Raw genomic sequence first — 20648 nt, forward strand, 5'->3', positions numbered from 1 at the left:
ATGGGAAAAAAATTTTGTAATCCACCCATCTGACAAAGGACTAATATCCAGAATCTACAGAGAACTAAAACAGATATACAAGAAAAAAGCAAACAACCCCATTCAAAAGTGGATGAAGGATATGAACAGACACTTTTCAAAAGAGGACATATATGAGGCCAAAAAACATTTGAAAAAATGCTCATCATCACTGGTCATTAGAGAAATGCAAATCAAAGCCACACTGAGGTATCAACTCACACCAGTTAGAATGGCAATCATTAAAAAATCTGGAGACAACAGATACTGGAGAGGATGTGGAGAAAAAGGAAGACTCTTACACAGTTGGTGGGAGTGTAAATTAGTTCAACCATTGTGGAAGACAGTGTGGCGATTCCTGAAGGATCTAGAAATAGAAATTCCATTTGACCCAGCAATCCCACTACTGGGTATATACCCAAAGAACTATAAATCATTCTACTATAAAGACACAGGCACACGTATGTTCATTGCAGCCCTGTGTACAATAGCAAAGACCTGGAACCCACTGAAATGCCCATCAATGATAGACTGGATAAAGAAAATGTGGTACACATACACCATGGAATACTATGCAGTCATAAAACACGATGAGTTCATGTCCTTGTAGGGACATGGATGAATCTGGAAATCATCATTCTCAGCAAACTGACACAAGAACAGAAAGCCAAACACCATACGTTCTCACTCATAGGTGGGTGTTGAACAATGAGAACACATGGACTCAGGGAGAGGAGCATTACACACTGGGGACAATTGGGGGGGTAGGGGAGAGATGGGGGTGGGGGGGGAGGGGAGGGTGGGGAGGGATAACATGGGGAGATGTGCCAGATATAGTATGAACCTAAGGTAAAAAAAAAAAGAAAAAAAACCTATACTTTTGTGCATGCTTCAGATGTTGCTGGAAGAAAAAGCATAAGACTCAGATGCTTTGTTGCAAAGATTCAGATGATTTGTCACAAAACATTCCTTTGGGAACATACCTGGAGCCTACACTAGAATCACTATTAATTATATCAATTGTAGGCAATTGGTATCTCCTACTTCCCCTCCTTATATGCTCTATGTGTATTTATCAAATGCAAAGGAGAATAGAATTTATCAAAATTTGATTCCTTAAAAGTGAACCACAGTATACAATAGTCATAATCCTAACAGCTGTATCAGGCTGACAGAAAATGGCATTATTGACAGAATCAGTATCATAAGTAGACAGTGTGAAACTTACAGAGCATGATTTCTTGACAAGGGAACCAGGAGCAGTAAACTAGAGTACACAGTAGTCCCTTATCTGCTCTATGTGTAGGAACTCAACATACGCCTTCACCCCACAACAGTCATCAACACCAAAGACTTCCATGACCAAATATGTGGAGTTTGCAGTCAGTTCACCAGATGGGTGTCCTCTAATTAAATTCTGACACTTTATACCTGGAGATAGTGTCAGATCTCACAGGTTGAGGGGTCAGCTGACAAGGCTGCTCCCCCACACCAGCCACAAACTCTGGGCCTGCAGAACTGACCAACTGGCTTCAATTTGGGGTTCCCATGACCCCGCTTTTGGTCCAATTTATGAAAGTATCCCAGAGAACTTAGGGAAACACAGTTATCAGTTTGTTATAAAGGATATTACAAAGGATGCAGATGCAGAGATGCACAGGGTGCTCCCATGGCTTACTACCCACCGGGAGCATCCATGTATTCACCTATCTGGAAGCTCTCCTTACCCAGTCCATGCGACATTTTATGAAAACTTCATTACATAGGCAGGGCTGATTGCATCAGTGGCCATTGGTGGTCAACTTAATCCAGCTCATCACACCTCCCAGGAGGTTGGCAGGGTAGGACTGGAAGTCCCAATCCTCTACTTACGCCTTGGTCTTTCTGGTAATTAGCCCCATTCTGAAACTACCTAGAAGCTGCCAGCTATCACACAAAAATATATCATGTTGGAGATTCTATGCCAGAAAATGGGGTTGAAGACCAAACATATATTTCACAACATCACATTGGTGGTTTTGCTTTATGTGGATTTAGTTATCCATGGTCAACCACTGTCCAAAAATATTAAATGAAAAATTCCAGAAACATACATATCAGAGTTTTAAACTGTATACCATTCTGAGTAGTCTGATGAGATCTCAAGCCATCCAGCTGCAGTCTGCCCAGGATGTAAATCATCCCTTTGTCCAGTGTATCCATACTGTGTATGCTATCTTCTCATTAGTCACCAACACGGCCTGTTCCTAACATCCAACCATCAATACCATCATGGCTCAAGGACTCAGGACATGCAACACAGACGATCCTTTCTGACACACAGTCAGTCAGAAGGCCAACAATAGCCTAAGACTACAAGATGATGCCAACCTCATTTGTTTCACTTCATCTCATCACACAGGCATTGTCATCTCACATTGACACAAGAAAGGTGAGTACAGTACAAAAATGTTTTCAAAGACCATATTTATATAACTTTTATTATAGTATGTTATCATTGTTCTATTTTATCATTAGCCATTGTTATTAATGTCTTATTATGCCTAATGTATAAATTAAACTTTATCATAGATATATCTGTATAGAAAAAAATTGTATATATAGGGTGTGACACTATTTCAAGTTTCAGGAATTCACTGGGGGTCTTGGAACATATCCTCCAGAAGGGACAATTACTGTACTTATTTTGTTGAGACACAACACAGATTCTTCAGCTCTTCGGTTTAAACTGCTTGGTTTAAGATAAACACCTTATCATAAAGTTTACGGTCTATGGGCATGGTCCTATGTTTTATAGCAAAACATAGAAAAGAGACCAGGGACAAATATCCTTGCAAAGACTTTCCAGATACCAGTGGAGCAAAGCCTAAGAAAGACCAATGGACTTACACTAATCCTCTCCAGGTGAAGATGTCGGCAAAGTTACTTAGTTCTAGCTATTTTCTCACCCTATGTATGGTACAAACAAGCTTCAAACCCACCTGGTATTTTACCTCCCATGGAAAGAGCCACATGAAAGATAATTGCCTCATGAGCTTATTCACTTTGAACCAGCCTACTCAAAGAGAACCTTACCTCCTAGTCAGAGAGAAGCTTAAGAACTCTGAGGTGGTATGGCAAGTGACCAAGGAGTACTATGTGATATGAAAAATCTACACAAACAAATTAGCCACTCACTTGAGCTACCAGGATGTGCTGATGACTGTCTCTCTCCCTAGTGGGAGGAAAAAGTCTTTGTCACTTATTCATGTAAAGCAAAGTAATATGACTTTTTTGGCATTCCTCATGAGAGAATCTAGTTGTAGGTGAGCCACATTACAATAATATAGACTGTTTTCAAATGCATCCCTCAAAGGAAGAGGGCTAGTAAGGAACATATTTATTTACCTATAGTATTCACTGTCTGGTCTTATTTCTGATTGCAAGGTGTTAAAGACTTTGTGATTCCAGTTTTATAAAGTACAGCTTCTTGAGATTGTCTCCTTCCACTGCTGGAGAATCTACCTGAACCCACCTCATAGACTAGGATGGTCCAGTTAGTGCTTGGTAGTATATAGCACGATGTCATTTTCTTCTACCCTTCCTACTATGTGACAAATGTCTATAGAAATCATGCTTTCTCAGCATGTAAAGCATATATCATCAGATCCTACATTAATAAGAAAAAAGAAAAAAAGCAAAAGCAAAAACAGAGGACATCTTAAATGACTACATTCAATTGCCTTGAAATATTAATTCAAATATTCAGAAGAATATCCATTGTATTATTTCCACTATATGAATATGCAGGAAAAAGCAAAACTATAGCGACAGCAGAAAGATCAGTGGTTGCCAGGGGTTAGTGGGGAGGAAGGATTGAAAAGGCAGAGTACAGAGGATTTTTAGAGCAGTGAAAATATTCTGTCTGTGATACTACAATGGTGGGTTCATTCCTTATACATTTGTCTAGCCCCTCAGAACGTGCAACACCAAGCATGAACCTGCATATAAACTATGGACTTCGGGTGACTATGATGTGTTAATTTAGGATCATCAGTCATTGCAAATGTACCATTGTGGTAGGAGATAGTGATCACTGGGGAAGCTATATCTGTGGAGGGTGGGGTATATGGGAAATCTGTACTTTCAATTTCACTGTGAAACTAAAACTGCTCTTAAAAAGAATGTTACTCATTTTTAAAAAGACCTTTACTGAATCTGCTATTCCCATTTATTATTGCAAAACATAGTTGCCTTGAAAATTTGAGATCATTAAAGACCAAAGTAACAGAATATGGTTATCTCCCAAACTTTAGTATATAAAGTAACTTTATGTAAGTAAATTTAAGCAAGTAATTTTAATTACATAGGCAAGAAAATATTTGATAAAAATGATTGAATATTCTCTTATTTCATAACCATAAACAGGGATTTATCACAATATGAAACAGAAGTGGACCATTTATATAATTCAAATAAAACAGATGGGATCGTCATGGCAGATGGGAGGGCAGGACTACATTGCAGCTCCAGACAGAGCAGCAGGCAGGGGCTCACAGTGTGAATTTTAGCTCCAGATTGACTGCAAGAATCACTCACCAATCCCAGGAGGACTCACAAGTCCTCTGAAGGAAGTGGACTGCTTCTGCAGGACCCAGGAGATCCCCCCAAAACTGTGAGTGCCCCAACTGCAGAATTGAGAAAGGGAGACTCTCCTCTCCTGAACACATACTCCCATTGGAGAAGTTGAAGGTCTGTAGGAAAAGTTTCTAGCTTTACCTGGAGCTGAGTCAATTTGGAGAGATGGCAAAATACAGGGGTAGAGGAAGCAGCAGAAAGGCCCTGGGAGCTTGCTGGGTCCCCTAGCAGACCATTCCTGCCTGGCACCACAGGAATCCAACAGGAGAGGAGCAGGAGATAAACTCCACAGGGAGAAGTAAATCTCTAGCTGAACTTTGTAACAATTTCAACAGGGTGAAAAGACTCTTGGCTAGAACCTGTGGAAGGGCACAAATCCAGTGTGTAGAATTCTCCAAGGGGGAAGACTGAAGCCCTTTTCTTTCACAGCTGGAAGGTGGGTAGCCTAGGGCAGGTTTTCAAGCCGATATGGCTCTCTGCTAAACTGGGGGCTGTTAGGGAGGGCACAGTGGGAGTGAGACTGGCCCTTTGGGTTGCGTGGGAGTTGGGTGACTACTGGCTTTCCCCCACTTCCCTGACAACCTGTAGGACTCAGCAGGGGCAGCCATAATCCTCCTAGGTGCACAACTCCAGGGACCTGGGAATCTCACCCCCATCTCCCACAGCAGTGGCAGCAAGACCCACATAAGGACGGTCTAAGCTCAGAAACATCTAGTCCCACCCCCACTTGATGGTCCTTCCCTACCCACCCTTGTAGTGGAAGACAAAAGGCAAAAATTCTTAGGAGTTCTAGGGCCCAGTCCACCACTAGTTCCTCCCAGTACTACCACAGATGAGGCTCTCTGGGAAGCACCACCTTTTGGCAGGAGGCCAGCCAGCACAAAAATAAAGCATTAAACTACTGAAACTAAAAACCCTCGTGGAATCCACTGCACCCCCTGCCACCTCCACTGCAACAGGCTGGTATCCATGGCTGAGAGACCCATAGACAGTTCACATCATAAGACTCTGTGCAGACAATCCCCAGTACCAGCCCGGAGCCAGGCAGACTTCTGGGTGCCTAGACCCAGAAGACAGAAAACAATCATTGCAGTTTGGCTCAAAGGAAGCCACAAACATAGGAAAATGGGGAGAGTGCTATATCAAGGGAACACCCCATGCATGGGACAAGAGAATCTGAAAAAAGGATCTTCACCTTGGCACATTGTCATCAGGTTATCCAAAGTTAAGACAAATGAAAAAATCTTAAGAGCTGTGAGACAGAAGCATTAGGTAACCTATAAAAGGAACACCTATCAGATTAACAGGAGATTTCTCAGCAGAAACCCTATAAGCTAAAAGGAACTGGGGCCCTATCTTCAGCCTCCTCAAACAAAACAATTATCAGCCAAGAATTTTGTAGCCAGTGAAACTAAGCATCACATATGAAGGAAAGCTACAGTCTTTTTCAGACAAACAAATGCTGACAGAATTGCCATTACCAAGCCACCACTGCAACAAGTGCCACCTCTTGAAACAAATCCAGAAAATGCATCAAAACAAAACCTCTTAGATCCCATTTGTCTAATTAAACTTAAGAGCTTCTGCACAACAAAAGAAACTATCATTAGCGTGAACTGGCAACCAACAGAATGGGAAAAAAATTTTGCAAGCTACCCATCTGACAAAGGGCTAAGAACTAGAATCCACAAATAACTTAAACAAATTTACAAGAAAAAAACAACCCTATCAAAAAGTGGGCAAAGGATATGAACAAAAACTTTTTAAAAGAAGACATTTATGTAGCAAACAAACATATGAAAAAAAAGCTTATTGTCAGTGGTCATTAGAGATAAATGCAAATCAAAACTGCATTGAAATACCATCTCACGCCAGTTAGAATGGCGATCATTAAAATATCAGGAGACAACAGATGCCGGAGAGGATGTGGAGAAATAGGAACGCTTTTACACTGTTCATGGCAGTGTAAATTAGTTCAACCATTGTGGAAGACAGTGTAGCGATTCAACAAGGATCTAGAAATAGAAACAGCATTTGACCCAGCAATTCCATTACTGGGTATATGCCCAAAGGATTATAAAACATTCTATTATAAAGACACATGTACACATATGTTTATTGTGGCACTGTTCATAATAGTAAAGACTTGGAACCGGATCGATCCAAGATGGCCGCTTAGGAGGAACTCGGGAATACAGCTCCGAGAGAAAGCACAGAGGGTGAGTGGACCCCGTATTTCCAGACTGATTTTTACTGCCCACAGACCAGGAGATTCACAGGCAGAGGAGCCACATGGGTCGCCAGCGCCGCTGGTTTGAACAGCGCAGCCGCTGGGCCAGCACCCTGAGGCAACGGCTCGCTGTACAGAGTGAGAGAGTCTGAGTCCCCTATAAGCCAGCAAGGGGAGCTGAAACGGGGAGCCAGGCCAGCACCACGAATCTCAGAGCCACGGCTTTAGCCAACGCAGTGGCTCTGGAGGCAGAGCAGATGAGACGGTGTCCCCTCTTAGCCAGCAAGAGGACCTGAAACAGGGAGTGAAGACAGGAGATTCCCGAGCACAAAAAAAGCGCCACTGCAAACACAACTGAACCCGGGACGGTCCAGCTCTGTGGAGGAGGGGCGTTCTCCATAGGCACCCTGCTGTTCCCAGGGCAATCTACCAAGGCAACCTGCCACTACAGAGACTCCGTCACTACAGGGGCGGGCCAACATAACAGAAGCAGTTCTAATTACACCCAGAAGTTCACACGGAAGCTGGGTGGAGCCCACAGCAGCTTAGCGAAGCCTATGCAGGCTGAGTGTGACTAGGCTGCCACCTTGTGGGCAGGGAAAACAGCAACCGCACAGGGGAACATCATAAAACCCTAACTCCCTGGGACAGAACACCTGGGGGGAAGAACAGGGGGTTTATGAGTTCTGCCACTGCAGACTTAAAATTACCAAAATCAGAAAGACAACAACTTCAAAGTCAACAGGTGGATAAATCCACAAAGATGGGAAGAAACCAGCGCAAAAAGGATGAAAACACCCAAAACCAGAACACTTCTCCTCCTACAAGCCATCACAACTCCTCACCAGCAAGGGAACAAGACTGGATGGAGAATGAGTGTGATGAAATGACAGAACCAGCTTTCAGAAAGTGGATAATAAGAAACTTCCGTGAGCTAAAAGAACATGTTCTAACCCAATGCAAAGAAACTAAGAACCTTGAAAAAAGACTTGACGAAATGCTAACAAGAATGGACAACTTAGAGAGGAATATGAGCGAATTGATGGAGCTGAAAAACACAACACGAGAACTTCGTGACGCATGCACAAGTTTCAACAGCCGAATTGACCAAGCAGAAGAAAGGATATCAGAGGTCGAAGATCAACTCAATGAAATAAAACGAGAAGGCAAGATTAGAGAAAACAGGGTAAAAAGGAATGAACAAAGTCAACAAGAAATATGGGACTATGTGAAAAGACCTAATCTACGTTTGATAGGTGTACCTGAATGTGGCGAAGAGAATGAATCCAAGCTGGAAAATACTCTTCAGGATATTATCCAGGAAAACTTCCCCAACCTAACAAGGCAGGCCAAGTTTCAAGTCCAGGAAATACAGAGAACACCACAAAGATATTCCTCTAGAAGAGCAACCCCAAGACACATAATCATCAGATTCACCAGGGTTGAAATGAAGGAGAAACTACTAAGGGCAGCCAGAGAGAAAGGTCGGGTTACCCACAAAGGGAAGCCCATCGGACTCACTGCAGATCTCTCAGCAGAAACCCTACAGGCCAGAAGAGAGTGGGGGCTGATATTCAACATCCTTAAGGAAAAGAACTTTCAACCCAGAATTTCATATCCAGCCAAACTAAGCTTCATAAGTGAAGGAAAAATAAAATCCTTTGTGAACAAGCAAGAACTCAGAGAGTTCATCACCACCAGACCAGCTCTACAAGAGCTCCTGAAGGAGGCACTACACATAGAAAAGAACAACCAGTACCAGCCACTCCAAAAACACATGAAAAGGTAAAGAGCATCAACACAATGAAGAAGAATCTGCATCAACCAAAGGGCAAAACAGCCACCTAGCATCAAAATGACAGGATCGGAGAGAGATCCAAGATGGCTGATCACTAGCAGCTTGGGCACGTAGCTCCCAGTGAAAGCGCAGAGAACGAGAGGACGCCACACGTTCAGACGAATATTTGTAGCTCACGGACCAGGAGATTCCTAGCGGAGGAACTCCATGGGTCACCAGAGCAACTCTTGTGGCCGGCACGGCGGTTTTGCTGGCACCTTAAAGCGGCAGTTCTTGGTGCAGAGTCCGGAGATTCCTGGGCAGAAAGGCACCATCAACCTTAACACCGTTGTCTTGGCCGGCGCAGTGGGTTGCTCAGATTTCAGCGCTGGGAATCAAAAAGTTGGATGTACGCTCAGAGACCTAGTTAGAAAGTCGGTAATTACAAAGACGACAGATGGATAAATATATAATCAAGGGAAGAAAGCAGCCTAAAAAGGCAGAGAATACTCAAAATCAGAATGCCTCTCCCTCTACAGGGGATCACAATTCCTCATCAGTAATGGAACAAGGCTTAATGGAGAACGAGTGTGTTCCAATAACAGAAGCAGGTTTCAAAATGTGGGTGATGAGAAACTTCTGTGAATTAAAAGAGCTTGTTCTAACCCAATGCAAAGAAACTAAGAACCTTAAAAAAAGGTTTGACGAAATGCTAACGAGAATGGACAATTTAGAGAGGAATATAAGTGAATTGATGGAGCTGAAAAGCACAACACGAGAACTTCGCGAAGCATGCACAAGCTTAAACAGTCGAATTAATCAAGCAGAAGAAAGGATATCAGAAGTCGAGGACCAGCTCAGTGAAATGAAACAAGAAGACAAGATTGGAGAAAAAAGGATAAAAAGGAATGAGCAAAGTCTCCAGGAAATATGGGCCTATGTGAAAAGACCTAATCTACGTTTGATAGGTGTACCTGAATGTGATGAAGAGAATGAATCCAAGTTGGAAAATACTCTTCAGGATATCATTCAGGAAAACTTTCCCAACCTAGCAAGGCAAGGTAATATTCAACTCCAGGTAATACAGAGAACACCACAAAGGTATTCTTCAAGAAGACCAACCCCAAGGCACATAATTGCCAGATTTATTAGGGTTGAAATGAAGGAGAAAATACTAAGGGCAGCCAGAGAGAAAGGTCAGGTTACCCACAAAGGGAAATCTATCAGACTCACAGCAGATCTCTCAGCAGAAATCCTACAAGCCAGAAAAGAGTGGGGACCAATATTTAACATCCTTAAAGAAAAGAACTTTCAACCCAGAATTTCCTATCCAGCCAAACTAAGCTTTATGAGCGAAGGAAAAATTAAATCTTTTGCGAACAAACAAGTACTTAGAGAGTTCACCACCACCAGGCCTGCTTTACAAGAGCTTCTGAAAGAAGCACTATACATATAAAGGAACAACCAATATCAGCCTTTCCAAAAATATATCAAAAAGCAAAGAACATTAATACAATGAAAAATTTACATCAACTAATGGGCGAAACAGCCAACTAGCATCAAACACCAGTATTAAACTTATATATATTTCAATTGGATAAAAAGCCAAAACCCATCGGTATGCTGCATCCAGACCCATCTTACATGCAACAATACACAAAGACTCAAAGAGAAGGAGGAAGATTTACCAACCAGAGAGTAAAAATAAACAAATAAACAAAAAGCAGGAGATGCAATTCTCGCCTCTGATAAAGTAGACTTTAAAGCAACAAAGATCAAAAGAGGCAAAGAAGGACATTACATAATGGTAAAAGGATCAATGTAACAAGAAGAGCTAACGATTCTATAGATTGAGATAGAAAATTAACAAGGATATTCAGGACTTGAACTCAGACCCGGAACAAGTAAACTTAATAAACATTTATAGAACTCTCCACTTCAAATACACAAAACATACATTACCACCTCACACCTATCCCAAAAGTGACTATATAATTGAAAGTAAATCACTCCTTAGTAATCGCATAGCATTTCATAGGTTTAAATGAAATATTGGTTGGCTGTTTGTTTGTTATCTTCTTCCCTTATTCCTTTCTGACTACATCATTAAGTATAATTATCAGTATACAAGAGGTTTTCAATACCCATTACTAAGTTGCATTCTAGCCTGGGCAAGAAAGCAATACTCCCATTCTCTCTCCCTCTTTCTTTTCCTTTTTCCTCCTCCCCATTCTCTCTCTCTCTTTCTCTTCCTTTTTCCTCTTCCCCATTCTATCTCTCTCTTTCTCTTTAAAAAAAAAAAAAAAAGGTACCCAGGCATAGTGACCCACACCTATAGTCCCAGATGCTTGGGAAGCTGAGGTGAGAGGATTGCTCGAGCCAGGGAAGTTAAGGCCGCAGTAAGCCATGATTATACCACAGTACTCCAGCCTGGGAGACAGAGTGAGACCTTGCGTCAAAAAAAGAAAAAGATCTCCATTCTGAACATGGTAATGGTTTTGAAAAAGAAATAGTTTATTTTTAAATTTTTAAAAAGTTTAAAATTAAAGGAACTAAAGACACAAATAAGAACTTCATTTATTTAAAAAAAAAAAAATGACAGGATCAAATTCACACATAACAATATTAACCCTAAATGTAAATGGACTAAATGCCCGAATCAAAAGACACAGACTGGCAAATTGGATAAGAAGCCAAAACCCATTAGTGTGCTGTATCCAGGAAACCCATCTCGCATGCAAGGATACACAAAGGCTCAAAATAAAGGGATGGAGGAAGATTTACCAAGCAAATGGAGAGCAAAAAAAAGCAGGAGTTGCAATTCTCATCTCTGATAAAATAGACTTTAAAGCAACAAAGATCAAAAGAGACAAAGAAGGACATTACATAATGGTAAAAGGATCAATGCAGCAAGAAGAGCTAACGATCCTAAATATATATGCACCTAATACAGGAGCACCCAGATACATAAGGCAAGTTCTTAAAGACTTACAAAGAGACTTAGACTCCCACACAATAATAGTGGGAGACTTCAACACACCATTGTCAATATTAGACAGATCAACGAGACAGAAAATTAACAAGGATATCCAGGACTTGAACTCAGACCTGGAACAAGCAAACCTAATAGACATTTACAGAACTCTCCACCCCAAATCCACAGAATATACATTCTTCTCAGCACCACATCACACCTACTCTAAAATTGACCACATAATTGGAAGTAAATCACTCCTCAGCAAATGCAAAAGAACGGAAACCATAACAAACAGTCTCTCAGACCACAGTGCAATCAAGTTAGAACTCAGAATTCAGAAACCAACCCAGAACCGCACAGCTACATGGAAAATGACCAACTTTCTCCTGAATGTTGACTGGATAAACAATGAAATGAAGGCAGAAATAAAGACGTTCTTCGAAACCAACGAGAATGAAGACACCACATACCAGAATCTCTGGGACACATTTAAAGCAGTCTCTAGAGGAAAATATATAGCAATAAGTGCCCACATGAGAAGAAAGGAGAGAACTAAAATTGACACCCTATCATCAAAATTGAAAGAGCTAGAGGAGCAAGATCAAAAAAACTCAAAACCTAATAGAAGACAAGAAATAACTAAGATCAAAGCAGAATTGAAGGAGATAGAGACACAAAAAACCCTTCAAATAATCAATAAATCCGGGAGCTGGTTTTTTGAAAAGATCAACAAAATAGACAGACCACTAGCCAGATTAATAAAAAAGAAAAGAGAGAATAACCAAATAGATGCAATAAAAAATGACAAAGGGGATATTACCACAGATTCCACAGAAATTCAATCCATCATCAGAGATTATTACAAACAACTCTATGCACATAAACTAGAAAACCTGGAGGAAATGGACAAATTCCTGGACAGCTGCCTCCTCCCAAGCCTAAACCAGGAAGAAGTCGAAACCCTGAATAGACCAATAACAAGGTCTGAAGTCGAGGCAGCAATTAAGAGCCTACCACCCAAAAAAAGCCCAGGTCCAGATGGGTTCACAGCCGAATTCTACCAGACATACAAAGAGGAACTGATATCATTCCTACTGAAACTATTCCAAATAATCCAAAAAGAGGGAATCCTTCCCAAATCATTTTATGAGACCAACATCATCCTGATACCAAAACCTGGCAGAGAGTCAACAAGAAAAGAAAACTACAGGCCAATATCCATGATGAACATAGATGCAAAAATCTTCAATAAAATACTGGCAAGCCGATTGCAACAGCACATCAAAAAGCTTATCCACCATGATCAAGTAGGATTCATCCCGGAGATGCAAGGCTGGTTCAATATATGCAAGTCTATAAATGTAATTCACCACATAAACAGAACCAAAGACAAAAACCGCATGATTATCTCAATTGATGCAGAGAAGGCCTTCGACAAAATTCAACAGCCCTTTATGCTAAGAACCCTCAATAAACTAGGTATCGACGGAATGTATCTCAAAATAATAAAAGCTATTTATGACAAACCGACAGCCAATATCATACTGAATGGGCAAAAACTGGAAGCATTCCCTTTGAAATCTGGCACTAGACAAGGATGCCCTCTCTCACCACTCCTATTCAATATAGTACTGGAAGTTCTAGCCAGAGCAATCAGGCAAGAAAAAGAAATAAAGGGTATTCAATTAGGAAAGGAGGAAGTCAAATTGTCTCTATTTGCAGATGACATGATTGTATATCTAGAAGATCCCATCATCTCAGCCCAAAATCTCCTGAAACTTATAAGCAACTTCAGCAAAGTCTCAGGATACAAAATCAATGTGCAAAAATCACAAGCATTCCTATACACCAATAACAGACTTAAAGAGAGCCAAATCAAGAACGAACTGCCATTCACAATTGCTACAAAGAGAATAAAATACCTAGGAATACAACTAACAAGGAATGTAAAGGACCTCTTCAAGGAGAACTACAAACCACTACTCAACGAAATAAGAGAGGACACAAACAGATGGAGAAACATTCCATGTTCATGGTTAGAAAGAATTAATATCGTGAAAATGGCCATACTGCCCAAAGTAATATACAGATTCAACGATATCCCCATCAAACTACCAATGACCTTCTTCACAGAACTGGAAAAAACCACCTTAAACTTCATATGGAACCAAAAGAGAGCCCGCATAGCCAAGTCAATTCTAAGCAAAAAGAACAAAGTGGGAGGCATCACACTACCGGACATCAAACTCTACTACAAGGCTACAGTAATCAAAACAGCATGGTACTGGTACCAAAACAGAGATATAGACCAATGGAACAGAACAGAGGCGTCGGAGGCAACACAACATATCTACAACCACCTGATCTTTGACAAACCTGATAAAAACAAGCAATGGGGAAAGGATTCCCTGTTCAATAAGTGGTGTTGGGAAAATTGGCTAGCCATATGCAGAAAGCAGAAACTCGACCCCTTCCTGACACCTTACACTAAAATTGACTCCAGATGGATTAAAGACTTAAACATAAGATGTAACACCATAAAAACACTAGAAGGAAACCTAGGCAAAACCATTCAGGACATAGGCGTAGGCAAGGACTCCATGACCAAAACACCAAAAGCATTGGCAACAAAAGCCAAAATAGACAAATGGGACCTAATCAAACTCCACAGCTTCTGCACAGCAAAAGAAACAGTCAATAGAGTGAATCGGCAACCAACAGAATGGGAAAAAATTTTTGCAGCCGACCATCTGACAAAGGGCTGATATCCAGAATTTACAATGAGCTAAAAAAGATTTACAAGAAAAAAACAAACAAGTCCATTCAAAAGTGGGCGAAGGATATGAACAGATACTTTACAAAAGAAGACATACATGAGGCCAACAAGCATATGAAAAAATGCTCATCATCACTGGTCATTAGAGAAATGCAAATCAAAACTACATTGAGATACCATCTCACGCCAGTTAGAATGGCGATCATTAAAAAATCTGGAGACAACAGATGCTGGAGAGGATGTGGAGAAATAGGAACACTTTTACACTGTTGGTGGGAGTGTAAATTAGTTCAACCATTGTGGAAGACAGTGTGGCAATTCCTCAAGGACCTAGGAATAGAAATTCCATTTGACCCAGCAATCCCATTACTGGGCATATATCCAAAGGATTATAAATCGTTCTACTATAAGGACACATGCACACGAATGTTCATAGCAGCACAGTTTACAATAGCAAAGACCTGGAACCAACTCAAATGCCCATCGATGATAGACTGGACAGGAAAAATGTGGCACATATACACCATGGAATATTATGCAGCCATTAAAAATGAGGAGTTCACGTCCTTTGTAGGGACATGGATGAACCTAGAAACCATCATTCTCAGCAAACTGACACAAGAACACAAAATCAAACACCACATGTTCTCACTCATAGGTGGGTGTTGAACAAGGAGAACACATGGACACAGGGAGGGGAGCACTATACACGGTGGTCTGTTGTGGGGGAGTGGGGGTACAGCGGGGGGGTGGGGAGTTGGGGAGGGATAGCATGGGGAGAAATGCCAGATATGGGTGAAGGGGAGGAAGGCAGCAAATCACACTGCCACATATGCACCTATGCAACAACCTTGCATGCTTTTCACATGTACCCCAAAACCTAAAATGCAATTAAAAAAAAAAAAAAGACTTAGAACCAACCCAAATGCCCATCAATGATAGACTGAATAAAGAAAATGTGGCACACAAAGTAATCTATAGATTCAATGCTATCCCCATCAAGCTACCTATGACCCTCTTCACAGAACTGGAAAAAACCACCTTAAACTTCATATGGAACCAAAAGAGAGCCCACATAGCCAAAACAATCCTAAGCAAAAAGAACAAAGCTGGAGGCATCACACTACCTGACTTCAAACTATACTACAAGGCTACAGTAATCAAAACAGCATGTTACTGGTATCAAAACAGATATATAGACCAATGGAACAGAACAGAGGCCTCGGAGACAATGCCACACATCTACAACCATCCGATCTTTGACGAACCAGAGAAAAACAAGCAATGGGGAAAGGATTCTCTATTTAATAAATGGTGTTTGGAAAACTGGCTAGCCATGTGCAGAAAGCAGAAACTGGACCCCTTTCTGACACCTTACACTAAAATTAACTCCAGATGGATTAAAGACTTAAACATAAGACCTAACACCATAAAAACCTTAGAAGAAAACCTAGGCAAAACCATTCAGGACATAGGCATAGGCAAGGACTTCATGACTAAAACACCAAAATCATTGGCAACAAAAGCCAAAATCGACAAATGCTATCTAAGTAAACTCCAGAGCTTCTGTACAGCAAAAGCAACAATCATTAGAGTGAACCAGTAACCAACAGAATGGGAAAAAATTTTTGCAATCTACCCATCTGACAAAGGACTTATATCCAAAATCCACAGAGAACTAAAACAGATTTAGAAGTAAAAAACAAACAAACCCATTCAAAAGTGGGCAAAGGATATAAACAAACACTTTTCAAAAGAATACATATATGAGGCCAACAAACACATGAAAAAATGCTCATCATCAATGGTCACTAGAAATGTATTCTAAAAGTGTTTTCTTTACGGATGAAATTCAAAAGGAAGCAGTAGAAGTGCAGATACCAGAAGACACAAATGAAGAGGGAATTGCACTAAGAAAAAGAATCAAGTACTGGCTTTTTTACTGATGATGTCACCAGAATGCTGAGAAATAGTATATTCAGCATATCACCTTATATTTTTCTCCATGATATTATACAAAAGATGTCAGTTTCTCCAAATTTCTGGTCTGCAAACTACACTTGTGTTCAAAACTTGGAACTGTCAACACATGGCTGTGTTACAATTCCACGACAAAGAGAGGGTATGTGTCTGACAGCAGGTTTTAGTTGCTGCTACTATATTTAAGCTTCAAAACATATCCAGAGGAACTTATCAAGGACTTGAATATAAATCAAGTTTTTCCACAAGAAGCAGATAAGAAAGACAATACTTTTCCTCACACATGATCTTTAGGTTTTGACAACTGTGGAAAAATGTTGGCACGTGTACTCATCAGTCTAGATTATTTTCCCTGACCCCTTGTACATAGCTGCTGTAGTTACCAAAAAGTTAGGTAGGATCTTGGTAGATTTATTCTTTCATATTTGAACACCAGAAGTATGAATCACATCAATAATAAACTTTACAACTCTAAAATGATTCTTTTGGAAAGGGTACCACCAAAGAGCTTTTCAAAGTTACATCCATTTTATTTTTTAGTAATCTTAATTGTTATAATTGATATTACCTTCTTGAAATTCTCACGTTTTAAATTTCTGCAACACCACTTCCTCTGACTCCTCTCCTACATTTCTCTAGCTACTGCTCATTCTCCCTTACCCATGCCCTTTTCCTTTGGAAAATGTTGCTATGCCTAGGGTCCTGTCACTGACTTTCTTGTCATTATACAACTTCAGCTCATTGAGATCTATGAGTTTGCTTAATAATTATAACAGGATCATTCTATGTTGGCAACTCCATCTCAGAATTTCATCTCCAGCTAGAAATACCTATTATCCAATTACCTACAAAAAGTATCCTCTATGATTGTTCCATTAAACTCACATTTGTCTTCCTTCTTCCCTACACTTCTCTATTTACCTGAAATTCCCTGTTCCTCTAGTATAGTATAAATGTTAGTGCACAACTTCAAAACTTATAATCTAAGATTTCTCTCTGCCATCTAACATTTTACTTTCAACAATCACTAAACCATATTAACTCCGCCTCTTTTCTGCCTTGAATTTGTATTTTCACTGCCACAACAGAAATGTTTATATTTTCTAGTTAAACATGGCCTCTAAATTGATGTCTTTCACAAGGGAAAAAAAAACCCTACCAATTATTAATATTTTCTAAATAAAAACTAAGAAAAAAATGAAAAGAGAATAAGGGCAAGAAAAAATAGATATTTTAAAGTGAATAAAGTGAGCTTCTTATAATTATTTCACCTTGGGTGGGTGAAAACCTCATAGTAGATTAAGACTAGTGCAACAACTGGTGATAAGGAAACTATAGTTTTGACCATGGCCAAAGTTTTCTTTGTCTCCCAGTCTATGTGGTTACCTTTCATCTACCTTCTAAGTGAGGGGTCAGCAAACTACAGGTCATAGGCCAAATCCAGCCTGCCATATGCTTTTGTACATAAACGTTTTTTGGAGCACAGTCTATCTATGCCTGCTTTCACACTTCAGTGGCAGTGTTTAGTAGCTATGACAGAGACTAAACGGCCTAAAATATTACCTATCTGGCCCTTTACAGAAAAAGCTTACCAATCCTTGCTTTATACAATAACCAGAATGCCCTAATCCTCAAATCTTGTGACTTCCCTTTTGAAAAATTTCTAGTGAATCCCTGCAGCAAACATTGCTGGTTCCCTATCAAGTAGTCATTCCTTATTCTTTCTTGCTGGAGAAATTCAAGTTTACCTGGATATTCATTATCCAATATCCCTCCAAGCTCCAAAAAGAGAAATAATTATTCTAAGCGAATCACAGTAATTACATTTGCTTTTCCAGTGCCAGGTTTAGGAATGAGCAGCTGGTGTAATCAAGCCGATAAGATGTCACAGGAAGTCCAGTGCAAGCTTCTGACTTTTCTTCCTTTTCTAAAAGGAACACTTGAAAAAAAGTAAACCTTCCAGCCTTTAGATACTCTCGTGAGAACGTGATGTTTGAAGCTGTTGCTAAGTAGCCAACCGTGAAAGGAGATATCAACAAAACACTGCCAACAGCACAGCTGAAAGAGGGACAAGTGAGATAGGATGGTATTGCTGAACCACCAAAACAGCTTTGGCTCCCATTGTTTTAGCTATTGTTAGTTAGATCATCTAATGTTTGCAGTCACAAGCACTCTAAGAATTTTTCCATGGCCTACGGATAAGATCTATTCATTTCAATATGTTTAAAAAGTCTTTCCTAAGCTTAACTTAGCTAGATATTCAAATCAATCCCAACCACTCTCATATTATACTTTTTTTTGCACTAGCAAAACTGTACTAACTGCTCATAAACTCTGTGAAGTTCCCTCAAGCATCTTACCTTTTGCATTTGCTTTTCCTTTTGGGAAATGTGCGATCTTGTTAGCTGTTCCTTCTGCCAAAAATACAATCTTGTTAGATATTCCTTTTGTCAACCATCATTCTTCGGCTTCTTTACCTGGCAAATGTCTACTCACTCTGCATGCTTACCTTAATCCTACCCATGTTTTATTATAATAACATTTTAGCTAATGGTAACAGAGTGTCTTCTTCTAACAAAATTGATGTTATGACAATTAACTAGCAGATGGAACAAATCTCATTCTAACAAAGTATATATATCTCACTTGATTTCCACTTGGGGGGAATTAAGTCAATACTAGCGAGACATTGTTGGTATAAGAATATGTAACATGACTTGTGCTTCTCAATAAGGAATTTATTTTCTGACTTCACATAGTAGGTATCTTTAAAAAATAATATCCTATTGGTATTGGTACAGTTCTTATGGATGTTTCTTCATGGTACCAGAAAAGTCTCATTGAAATTCTGGTTTTGAAGAGAGTTACCTTTTCAGTGACACAAATCACTCTGTCAGAGTTGACCTCTGAACAACAAAGGTTTGAACTGCAGGGGCCAATTATCTGCAGATTTCCTTCTGCCTCTGCCACTTAAGACAGCCCAAGATCAATCTCCATCTACTTCCTCCTCCTCCTCAGTCTAGCCAACTTGAAGACTCTCAGGATGAAAAGCTTTATGATGATCCACTTTCCACTGAATGAAAATATATTCTTTCTTCATTATGATTTTCTTTGTTTCTTTTTCTCTAGTTTATTGTATTAACAATAGAGCATATAACACATATAACAATAATTAAGATACAACAAATATGTCTTAATTGACTTTATAATCAATAAGGCTTCCAGTCAACGATAAGCCATAAGTAGTTAAGTTACGGGAGAGTTTAAAGTTATACACAGATTTCAAAGTGAATAGGTGACTGACACCCCTAAATCCCACACTGCTCAAAGATCAGCTGTAATATGTATTTACTAAATACAAAGCATTTATTTTACAGATTAGAATATCCAATTTTACAAGTCCAATTCATCAAAGTGACTATAAAGAAAACATACTACATACTAACTTAAAAATCTTTTTTCTTATTTACACAAAAATATCATCTAGAATTTTAGAAAATAAGATAATGAATTGTTTTTTCAGATAATATGGCTTGAGATTATAAAATTGACTACAAGTAACCTTTTAAATAATTCTGAAATCTAGATTACCAAGAAAGTAATTTAAAAATATACATTCAATTTACACAGTGGTTTTTTTTAAACTGCTGTTCTGTGATCACTTCCTTCCTCTTACATTTTTATCTATGATAGGACTATCAAGAGGACTGCACTGTCAGAAGTCTTATCTGGATTGCTATTTTGAAGACTTTTACATTTCTTGTTTGCTTTATATTCAGAAATTAGTCTGCGAATGCTATGTATAAAAATGTAGTAAATACAATTAGTATTTTAATGCTGATATGAAAAACATTTACCAAATACATTAAATTCTTAGAGTATATCAAACAATATCAGAACTTTATCCCACATACTTTTAGTTTTTAAGCTCTACAAAATTCTTATTAAGTTTCTAATTAACGAAGAAAAAAGTAAAGTACTCATGAAGTGAGGACAGTAAAACTCAGAAAATTAACATGTAAGGTTGACATAATGGAAAACAATCTGACTCGTAAGTCCTAGCTCTGTAACCAACATGTATTTGTTCTTGGACAAGTTCCTTCTCTTAGGCTCAATGTCTTCTTCTAAAGAATGAAGGTTTTGCTACCTTTTTCACTAGGTTGTTATAAATGTTTAATAAGATAACATTTTAATGTGCTCAGAGAAATAGTAAAGCAATGGAATAATTTATTCTTGAACTTTATTGTTGAAATTATTTTGGAATTACAAATGA

General features: G+C 39.4%; 1 pseudogene; it reads right to left on the reverse strand.

Annotated features, from left to right (window-relative positions):
• Positions 1-20648, reverse strand: part of LOC135273034 (ankyrin repeat domain-containing protein 62-like) — a 70217-nt pseudogene that overhangs the window by 33223 nt on the left and 16346 nt on the right.

The sequence above is a fragment of the Aotus nancymaae genome, unplaced genomic scaffold, assembly GCF_030222135.1.
Source record: "Aotus nancymaae isolate 86718 unplaced genomic scaffold, 86718_ANA_hifiasm-v0.15.2.pri h1tg000207l, whole genome shotgun sequence".
Taxonomy (NCBI): Eukaryota; Metazoa; Chordata; class Mammalia; order Primates; family Aotidae; genus Aotus; species Aotus nancymaae.